The sequence below is a fragment of the Microtus ochrogaster genome, chromosome 4 (assembly GCF_000317375.1).
Source record: "Microtus ochrogaster isolate Prairie Vole_2 chromosome 4, MicOch1.0, whole genome shotgun sequence".
NCBI lineage: Eukaryota > Metazoa > Chordata > Mammalia > Rodentia > Cricetidae > Microtus > Microtus ochrogaster.
Window position 1 is genome coordinate 66,885,005 of NC_022011.1, and position 11,618 is coordinate 66,896,622.

Sequence of the window (11,618 nt, forward strand, 5' to 3'; positions counted from 1 at the left end):
TAAAGGAGCTAAAAGTATACAATGGAAGAAAGAAAGCATCTTCAACAAATGGTGCTGGCATAACTGGATGTCAACCTGTAGAAGAATGAAAATAGTTTGGGTTTCTTTGTTTTATGTTTAAAAACCGCTTATGTGTGAGTACATGTAATAATTGCCTTTCTGGGTTTGGGTTACCTCATTTAATATGATGTTTCCTAGTTCTATCCATTTGGCTGCAAATTTCAAGATGTCATTATTTTTCTGCTGTGTAGTACTCCATTATGTAAATGTACCACATTTTTCTTATTTATTCTTCAGTCGAGGGGCCTTTAGGTTGTTTCCAAGTTCTGGCTCCGACAAACAAAGCTGCTACAAGTACAATATTTGTTTCAGAAAATAATTCAAGTTTCTAGTGATATTAAATGTACATTAAAATATATTAATAACAATTTTCTTTATATATATATTAATTTTCTTAAAAAGTTTTTTTAACAGATTGATATGTGGAGTGGATAGAGTAGGCTCCTATTCCAACTCCTACTTCCAAAAATTCATTTAATATATTGTCCTCAAATAGAGGATATATCAGATATTAAATTGATAAGAACAGGTACTATACTGGTCTTAGCCAAAAGGCTAAGAAGTGATTCTATTTCTATCTCTTAATGGAAAATCACAGTATATTTAATTACATCCACAAACTCATATCAAAAATTTTTTATTTTGAATATTGATATATTTTTTCTTGTAGTCATGTATTTAAAAGTGTACATGTATAGTTATTCATAAGCACATATATAAAATTCACTCAAGGAGCTCACAGTTAAAATGCTTATCATTTTTATTTATTTATATAAGACTTTACAGACATATGTATTATTTTCTAAGTGTTTGAGGCCTCAGAATTGTTTTAGTGTCTGAAATTCTATGTTTCTAAAGAACCCTGTCTTTAAAATTTGCATTCTTTTCTTCACAGGACACAGGTGATAGGTGATGCTTGAGGTTAGGTAGGTCAAGGGTGGGTTAGCAACTGAGTCAACAAAGCAATTTTTCATATGTGATGGATTATATATTTTAATTTTACCATAGAAGAAATCACATAGATAAAATTTATCTTAATCTTAAGTCTTCTTTTTGCCCAAGTTTGTACCATCAACACCAAGAGAATACATATGGCACAGAGCCATCAGAACAGCAGCATGGATCATTTAGCACCATTAGTCCATGAGGATGTCAAATTACCCAGAGCAGCAGAAGATGCTCCACTTGTGAACTCACACCTCTTCTCTGAACTGAAAATTCACAAAGGAAGATGAAGTGTGTGAAGAAGACTGATTGGCAGCATCCCAGACTATAGACCTAGGAAAAGGTGAAAATGAAGAGCTTAGCATTTAGAAGGCTCAGAGCTAAGAGCTTCAGATGCTTAAACGTACAAAAGAAATGCAGCCAAATGAAGCAGGTAACTATTATCATTTTATATTTTAGGGCGAGAACCATTTTCCATGTAGGACCTAGAAATCTAGGGGCTATAAGCCAAGGAGCAATGTGAATGTTATATGCTATCCGTGGCAATGGGCAGTTAGCAATGTTTCGTGGTGTTAATCTCACAGATACCAAGATTGACCCTGAGTGTAAAACACATTCATATCATTCATGGGATTGCTCACAGTCACTTGCAATTTAAAACTGAGTCACAAGGAGCACCATAAAAAATGACATAAATACCATGAGCACTTCCCTAAAGCAGTTTTTATTAGCATCAAACTGATAATGGATACAAGTTTTTCTTGTTTGGGCTGGTTATCCAGCTAGTCATTTTTAGCTTGACAGCCTTATAAAAGTTCTACTGTCTCCAAGGAATGTTGGTTTGTCAGAGTGGGCAGGAGGAAGACTTTGATAGCTTATAATATAGAGACATTAGAATTCCTGCCATTAGTGATGGGTCTTTCTTCATCTGCCTTTTGTGTAAGAGTTGAGCTGTCTCCTATACAGGAGAAGATTACCACCTCTATTGCAGAGTCTAACAAGGTTATTAAAAGTGAGCCTAAGAACCCATGGTATAAATACTAACAAGATATAAAGCATGGTATCCCAGGGCTTTGTTTGCTAACATACACTGAGAAATTTAATATTTTTTATTTTCTCCCCTCTTCAGAAAAAAAGGAGTAATATGTATACAAAATATAGCTCAGGGAATACGATGCACAAATTATGTAGAATTTATATGAAATCTCATATATAGAATCCCTCAAGTCCTGTCATTCTGTAGGAAATCTTGTAGTTAAAGGGCAAGTCATGGCAGATCCAATTTACTCAAATGCTTTCTGACAGCAGAGGAATGAACCCGGAGAGTAAACCCACCAAATTGCTTCCAGTTCCTCAGGAACAATTAATAGGTTAACCATGAAACTAAAGGCTGTCCACTTCTATATCAAGTGAAAGAACCAAGACAATGCATCATGGGATAGTAAATTTTCCTAGTAAAGGCTTGTGCACATTAGTACAAAACTGATGGAAAAAGATTGACCATGGACAGAAGTGCTCAAAATTTAAGTGAAAAAACACAGAGAAAGAAATTACTTTTTAAAAATAGGGAATGTGAATTCATCTTAAAATGGAAATGAAAGTGAAAATTAAACCTTCCCAGTAAGATAACTTTTAAAATTAAAGTGATTGTATAAACTTTTGTGACAGCTACTTAGAAAGCAAATGCCAATTTGTTAGTGTAGATGTCAGCATTTAAAAGTGCTTGGATGTCCACTGTAGTGATAACCATAGTTAAAATGGCAGAATATAAGCCCCCTCCTCCCATGCTCTAAACTAGCTCTTTCTCTGCTTAGAGTATCCAATGTGTCAGGGTTAGCATCACTGTTTAAAAAGTGTCTTGATAATATCTTTTTCATGTTTTGCTTGTACTTCAGTATTTGGACCATCTTTTTCTGTTGACTATACAATAAATGTGCATTGGATGTATAGAAACACAGAAAAGGGGCTCTTTCTTCATATACACATTAACTCTGTTCTAAAGCCAGAGTCATTTGTTCAATTGATGAACATTAGTTTAATAACAGCTTCATCAAGCACAACACTAATTCTTGTATGTACTCCCTCACTGTCTGAATTTTTCTCATTTCTTTTATTTTTTATTATTTTTTATTGAGAACATTAGAATTTTTATTTATTTATTTATTTTGTATCTTTATTACTGGTTGATCCTCCCCCAAACCCTATTCTCCTTCATATCTGCTTAAGGATTTCCACATCTAGTATTTCTTTTTTCATTTTCTTTTTTACATGTCTTTTATTGGTTTTATTGAGCTGTCCATTTTTCTTTGCTCTCCTTCATTCCATTCCATTCCCCTTCATCCCTCTCCCATGGTCCCCATGCTCCAAGTTTACTCAGGAAAGCGTGTCTTCTTACACTTCCCATGTAGATTAGATCCGTGTATGTCTCTCTTAGCGTCCTCATTGTTGTCTAGGTTCTCTGGGTTTGTGATTTGTAGGCTGGTTTTCTTTGCTTTATGTTTATAAACCAATTATGAGTGAGTATATATGATAACTGTCTTTCTGTGTCTGGGTTACCTCATTTTATATGATATTTTCTAGCTCCACCCATTTGCCTGCAAATTTCATGATATCATTATTTTTTTCTGTTGTACCACATTATCCTTATCCATTCTTGGTCAAGGGCATTTAGGTGGTTTTCAGCTTCTGGATATGACAAACAATGCTGTAATGAACATAGTTGAGCACACGTCCTTGTGGTATGATTGAGCATCCTTTGGGCATATACATAAAAGTGGTGTTGCTGGGTCTTGAGGAAGGTTGTTTCCTAATTTTCTGAGAAATTGCCATACTGATATGCAAAAGTGTTCTACCACTTTGCACTCCCACCAGCAATGCAGGAGTGTTCCCTTACCCTTTACCCCACAACCTCCCCAGCATAAGTTGTCATCAGTGTTTTTGATCTTGGCCATTCTTAACAGTGTAAGATAGAATCTCATAGTTATTTTTTCTGATGGCTAAGGATGTTGAACATTCCCTTAAGTATCTTTTCGTCATTTTAGATTCCTCTGTTGAGAGTTCTCTGTTGAGGTCCATACTCCATTTTTTATTAGATTATTTGTTTTTTATGACCAATTTCTTGAATTTTTTATATATTTTGGAGATCAGACCTCTGTCTGATGTGGGGTTTGTGAAGATCTTTTCCCATTTTGTAGGTTGTCGTTTTATTGACCATGTCTTTTGCTTTACTGAAAAGCTTCTGTCTAGCAAAGGACACGGTTGGCATGTTTATTTTTCAACCATGACTTAATTCATAATATAACTTTATACATTTGCAGGGAACAAGTGTTTAAAAATGTTGTTTAGTCTAATATTTACTTTCAAAAACATTAGCAGGCAGGGCGATGGTGGCGCACGCCTTTAATCCCAGCACTTGGGAGGCAGAGGCAGGCGGATCTCTGTGAGTTCGAGACCAGCCTGGTCTACAGAGCTAGTTCCAGGACAGGCTCCAAAGCCACAGAGAAACCCTGTCTCGAAAAAAAAAAAACCAATAAAATGAATTATTAAAAAAAACAAAAAAAACATTAGAAGTATTCTCTGTGAGTGCATATGTTTGCTTGTCTGTTTAATCCTACAATATTCATAAGAATTCAACTTGCCGTATTTGGAAGGAAGTTCTTGTTTGCTCTCTTGATAAGATTAAAACACGATGTAACAGGAAGGAACACGCAACCATTAATTCACTTAACAATTTATTCTTTTATCATTATTGATGTCTTTCTTTTTGTAAGAGATTGTCAATCTTCAGAGTGCTCTTTGGTTTCCTGCCCTCTCTCTTCTTGCTGTACGAAATATTCGATAGTTTGAGTTAAATTAAATTCTCTTTTATGTTGACTACATGCTAATGACTAGGATCCCATGGTCTTTAAGCCTGTACTATTTAACCTTATCTATAACCCAAATACTATTTAAAGTTTTTGTTGAAAAAAAATGTATGTCTTCCATTTAAAATAATCTTCATCAATAGAAAATATTCAGAATTTACTGTTTTGCAAAATTGGGGAGTGGAAAGAATTGGTGTCCTTTTTGTAGCTGCCACATTTAAGGCAAAGCAGCAAGCAAGTGGGTATGTGAGGACGGAGAATATTGCGCTTATCTTTAGCTATTCATCTCTGTGTTTGGCAGGAACCACTAGAATATCTGGGAAAGTGCTCCAAGTATCCTGGATCTTGCCCAAACTGCCTGAATTCACCGTGTGCTTACCATGAAATGTGGAATCAGCCAGTGTTTCATTTCTGTTAGGAAACTATTTGTAGTTCTCAGGCTATTAATTGCATTCAGTTTTCACTCTGCTTGATTAATGTTCTCCATTGATGACGATCTCAGGAGTAAATTCCGACTTACCTCGTGATTGCCAAGGGATTTTATTTATCCACGAAAAAAGTTATTATGTTTATGTGTTATTGGATTTTCAAACATTCAAATACTTGAACCAAAAGCTTTTAAACCGAGCTATTAAAATTGATTAAAACTTAGGAATGGGTGAAATTCTCATTACACAACAAGATTTCAGGTACCAAATACTATTTAGAGTTTTTGTTGAAAAGAAATGTATTTCTTCCATTTAAAATGATTTAAACTTTCTATTAAGAAGTACAATTTTATGAAAAATGTCATAACAAACAATCTCTGTTTCAGTTATTTTGAAGATAAAAGTGTATGCTTTCTTCTTTTAGCATTATTCCTGTGAAATTGATGTTTTTGATAACACCAGCTATAATTCACTCACTGCCATTTAAGTGTGATTCACTATAAATCTCTTTGAAGTAAAAATCAGCTGAAAATTAAGCATTTGCTTTCTAAGCACTGGGAGGTTTGACTGTATAAGATGCTTTTATTATTTTAGTTGCAAAGTCACTTTACAGGCTATAAATCTGAAGGTGAAGAGTACTCTTAATGGATATGGGAATATTAGATTTTTAGATATTTTAATTTGTCTACTACATAAATAATTATTTGACATATGCTACATGGTAGGCATCATGTGGGTACAAAGATACAAATATAAAGGAAAGCAGATTTGTTTCTAGTCTTTTTTTTTTTTTTTGCTGAATATGGCAGGCAAGCCATACATTAATAAAACATCCACAAATATAACTCAGTTACAATTGAGACATGTGGGAGAGCTAGGCTGGTCACCAACAAGCCTCAGAAACCTGTCTCTGCCCCACACCACTACTGCAATTAGAAGCATGCACAATGTCCGGTGTTTGACGAGGATTCTGGAGATTTGAACTTAGTTCCTTATGCTTGTTAGCGAAAAGTAGCTGCTGAGACATTTCTCCAACCCAGTTGTAGTTTTATCAGGTTACAACCAAATATACTCACCCATGTTGTCATTTTATATTGCAGATATTTTATGTCACATATTCTAAATGTGATTCTTGTCCCTTCTAAAATATTATTTATTATTCTATTTTATATGTACAGTTTGGTGTTTTGCCTTTGTATATGCCTGTGTACCATGTGAGTGAAGTACCCACAGAGGCCAGAAGAGGGCATCTGAACCCCTGGACCTGGAGTGAGAGATGATTGTGAAACTGGGAACTCAGGTCCTCTATAAGAGCAACAAACACTATTAATCACTGAACCACCTATCCAGGTTTTAATCATTTACCATTGATTAATTATTTATATTAATGAGAATAAGTAGTTTTAATCTCATACAGTCAAAACAAACATTTAATATATATTTCATTGTTATTTTGCTGTAATATCAAATTTTAATAATTGTGGTAACATTTCTTTTAGGTGTTGCTACATTACAAGCCTCTTAACACATACAGCTGATGGAGGTTCCTATCCCCACCTCCATCATAATCCATGGTGTTGGCCCATATAACTCTATGAAAACTGTTCTAATGAGAACAGTCCATAGTTGAAAGCCATGAGTAGTGAATTACCTCTCATTAAAAGATCTAGAACTTATGATTATTAGACTTACATGAGTAGCATTTTGCTGCTTGGTCTGAAACTTGCTGAGTTCAATAGGCTAGCTCCAAACTTTCGTGATTCTACTGCCTCTGGGATTACAAGCGTGCACTGCCAGCCTCTAAGTGCAGATACTTGAAGACCCAGACAGGCTGATCTTTCCAGGTGACTAACTCACCTGGTTGGCAGTTAGCAGCTTCCCTAAGGCTACATCTCAGCTACAAAGATTTCTCAGAACATGGTGATTAAGTTCTGACAGGAAATGACCCATGAATGAGATTCCAAAGGACAAAAGTAAAAGGACAAATGAGATACAATCTATGTCCACAATCAGCCTGGTATCAGTTGAATTCTACTGTCAGTCATGTAGTCTACTTCAATATCAGAAAGTGGGGACATAGAATCCAATTCTCAATGCAGACAGTTTTATAAAGATATGGCAAAATAAAACATTGTGTAGAGATCTTTAGCCATCATTTTTGAATCTGCAGCCTATCGTTCTTAGTGATGAACTTAGTGCGATTTATATACAAGTTTGAAAGTAGAGATTTATGGATATCATAACGAAAGATGTTTTTTAAAAATCTCTAAGAATAAGGATCTGTTTAATTTATAAAGATGTGGTATTTAGTTGTGGCAATTTAAATTAATCTACAACTTGCCTCAGTCTCTATTAAAATAATACGTTTATTTGTCTTACTAGACAATTTTTTTACTTAGTAGTTATGCGGAAAAGCATATACTTGAGAAAAATTATAAAAGAAAAAATTAGTAATACCAGTCATATACTCAAACAAAAATGTATGTGTGTGTATATATATATATGTATGTATATATATATGGAAAAACATCAATAATAGAATTCCAAGAAATGCAGCAAGTAATAAATTTTATTTCAGATCAATATTTAAAACGTGTATTTCAACAAATGATACAGAAAGACCCTCTGTAGCCCAGCTAGCCTTAACATTGCAATCTTCCTTATTAGCCTCCTGAGTGGGTGAGATTACAGGACTGTGCTACTATATGTGGCTAGGAACAAAAAAAAAACAAATTTATGCAAAAATTAAAAATATCCTGTGTAGAGGACAACCAGGAATGAAACCAAATGATCAACAGTAAAATGAAAAGTATTTGCCATATGTGGCACAAAATTAAATCTTTATTTATTACTTCTGGACAGGTGTCTGTTGTGTCATTGTGTGTGTGTGTGTGTGTGCCATGAATGTTTGGATGCCCCAAAGGAGGTCAGAAGAGGGTGTCACACACTCTGGACTTGGAGTTACAGGTGGTTTTAAGCTGATAGATGTGGATGCTTGGAGTGTCTGCAAGAACAACAAATTCTCTTCCCCACTACTGCTGTGGATTGGGTATAGTTGCATCTGCAGGTTATGGCTTGTGTTAGAGGATTGGTCCTAGTATGGTGATATCAGGAGACGATGCGGACATTTAAGATGTGGAGCCTTGTGAGAACTCCTTAAGAAACTGAGGATGCAATCTTTGGAAGGAGTTATGCTGTTCTTATGTGACACAGAGTTAGTTCTCAAGAGAGATTTGCAAGAATAAGTCTGATCCCTGAATTGCTCTCTCCTTTCCTGTCTCCAGATGAGCCCTCTTCTTCTCACATACAGTGCCACTTCTGTGATAATACTGACCACGAGCAGAGCTAAGAGAGCATCGGTGTCCAGGTGCGAAATCTGCAGAATGAGGAGCTGAATAATCTTTTATATACAAGTTCAGGCTACCCCAGACACTTTATTATAGTAACAAAAACGGATTAGTATGCTACCTTTATTTCATAATAGATTTACAACTAGGTCCCTGGCTTTTATTTAAATCTTTTATGGTTGTTACATAGCAAACCAATCATGCCATTTTCAGACAGTGTAAAATGAAAATGTGGGGACTTAGTTAAGAAATTAATTTAAATTTTAGCATAATTATTTCATAATATGAAATGAAAGTAAATGCAAGCAGCATCCTTGTAGACATAGGGCTCAATATGACTGTACAGTTTACATGCTACAAAGCAATTCTCTTGCTCTCTGTTGAGTGTGTGTGTGTTTGTGCATGTGTAGTATGCACACATGTGTCTACATCATCATATGTGTGAGGGTGCATGTGCATGTGGAAGCCCATGTTGGCATGCATGTTTTCCTTCATCACTCTCCACATACTAGACTGAGTCAGGGTCTCTTGCCTAGCCTGGAGCTCGCCATTTTGAGTAATGTGACTAGACAGCTTGTTTCAAGCATCTTTGCTTCCTGCATGTTGTGATTGCAGGCAGGCTGTCAGGTACCTGTTGCTTTGATGTGGCTCTAGGTGTCTGAGATCTGCTCTTCCCCTCTGCACAGCTACTGTTTTCCCTACTGATCCATCTCTTCACAGCTTATGGCATATTTTAAGAATATTATTTGTTGGATGAACACTACACAAATAAATAAGATTGAAAGAGTAGCTCTTTCAGCAAATGATATTGGACAACTGGATAGCCATGTCCAACATATAAATCTAGACTACAGTCATATATCTTACACCAAAAAAGCACTGAAGATGAATCACAGAACTGAATGAGAGCTAAAACTAGGAAATTTTGAAAAGAAAACACAACCATAAATCTTTTTGCTCAAGTGATAGACAAATAAAGTAGCACAAGCAACAAGAGAAAATGTAGGTAAATTGAACATCAAAAATTTTTAAATTATGTGCCAAACAACAGCATCAGGAAATCAAAAGTGACAATCATATATATCAATAAAGACCTTGTATCCAGAACCCATATTGTGTGTTCTTACAGCTTAGTGATGAAACACACAAACGAACAAAAACAGCAGCCCAGTTAAACAACTCCAAAGAACAACTCAAAAGGAAGGCCAATGTTCACAAGAAACATTATTTATTAAAGAAGTCCTGAAAATCACAATGAGATAATCACTCTATACTCTTTGAGAAACTGGAAGGCCCAAACACTGATGGTAGGACTGTAAAATGGCACAACCACTATGATAAAGAATTTGGTCATTCTTAAAACAGTAAAGAAAGAATCAGTCCATAGCCCCACAGGTCTTCTCCTAGGTATATTTCCAAAAGTAATACAAATACATTTCTCTACATGCAGAATTGTATATGAATGCTTATAGCAGCAGCATTCAGAAGGACTGACAAGTGGAAAATGTTCAAGCGCCCAACCATGGAGGAGTGGATGCGCTGAGGCCAAACATTAAATATTTGAACCTAGAAAATATGAACTACTGATAGTAGGTAAAGTTTGGATGGACATCACACCAAAGAAGGCCCATCAGAAAGGCATAAATTGTATGTGCTTTTTATATTGAAGAGCACTCATGTGGAAAGCCATGGAGATGTGAAGACAATGGTGCCTAAGTGGAGATGGGGCTGGAATGAGGAGGGCCATGTTATTGGTAGGGGTTATTTTGCAGTGGTTAAAGTACTCTAACATTAATTATTCTGCTATTTGTACATTATTCTGTTATTTGTACATCTTTGAATTGTTTGTTTTAAGAGGATAAAAGCCATGATGTGTGAGGTATACCCTAATAAACTGTTATAATAGTCAGCCCAAGGTCAGAGAGATGGCTCAGTGGGTAAGGGCATTTGCCATGAAACCCTAGGGATCCGAGTTCTTTTCCCAGAACTCATGTAAAGTATATTGACACAAAAACATAGATTTCAACAGCAGTGAGATAGCTTATTTAGGGGCTAAATATGAGCAACCACAATCCAGGAAAACAAATTGCAGTTACCCCATGTTCCAATGGTAAAGAGTTTTATGAAGCCTTTACAGTAACAGAAAAAAAAAAAAAAGAAAAAAAGCCCTCAGAAACCAAGGCCTTAACAATATTTTGGTGGAAACATTGGGTAGAGCAGTTACAGCAAAGTTGGGGATCCTGTGCTCTAGGCCTCAGGTGCTATTTGATGAAAACATTCTTAGCCCCCTTTTAGATGGAGGAAGCCTGTGGTCTGTAACACATTCTGAAAGTTTTCACCTGTTAGTCACAAAGACTTTAGGTCAGAAACAGAGGCGGGAGTGGAAGGGTATTGAGGGGACTAAAAATAGCCCAAGGTAAGTTGTAATTGGCCTGTGGCTCTGGAACTCCCAACCTCTCCACAATCACCGAAGCTCTGATGAATCAGTCAGCTTCTCCCAGGCTCTGGATAAAGCTTGGTTCATTCCAAGGGCTGTTTTTCATAGGTGGAAGAAGATAACTCTACCTCCACCGTGGCAATTCCACCCATCCCCACACCTATATGTCATGCACACCCATACAAAATAACAATAAATGATGTTTGAAATCAGCCTAGCAGTAGGGAGAGAGAGTGCATATGCATATGAATGCTATCATAGCACTCACTCTTCTCTATTGACTTCCCGCTGCACTGCATATTTCCTATATATTTTAATATGACCAAGTGACTGCTTATTTCGGTTATTTCTCCATCTCCATCTCTTACTATTGTCTGTCTGTCTGTCTCTATCATCTGTCTGTCTGTCCGTCCGTCCGTCCGTCCGTCCGTCCGTCCGTCCGTCCGTCCGTCCGTCCGTCCGTCCATCCATCCATCCATCCATCCATCCATCCATCCATCCATCCATCCATCCATCCATCTATCTATCTATCTATCTA

The 11,618-nt window shown here is 36.2% G+C and overlaps 1 pseudogene; it reads right to left on the reverse strand.

Moving 5' to 3' along the window:
* Positions 1–460: 460 nt before the first annotated feature.
* On the reverse strand, positions 461–627 carry LOC113456007 (annotated as a pseudogene).
* Positions 628–11,618: the final 10,991 nt, after the last annotated feature.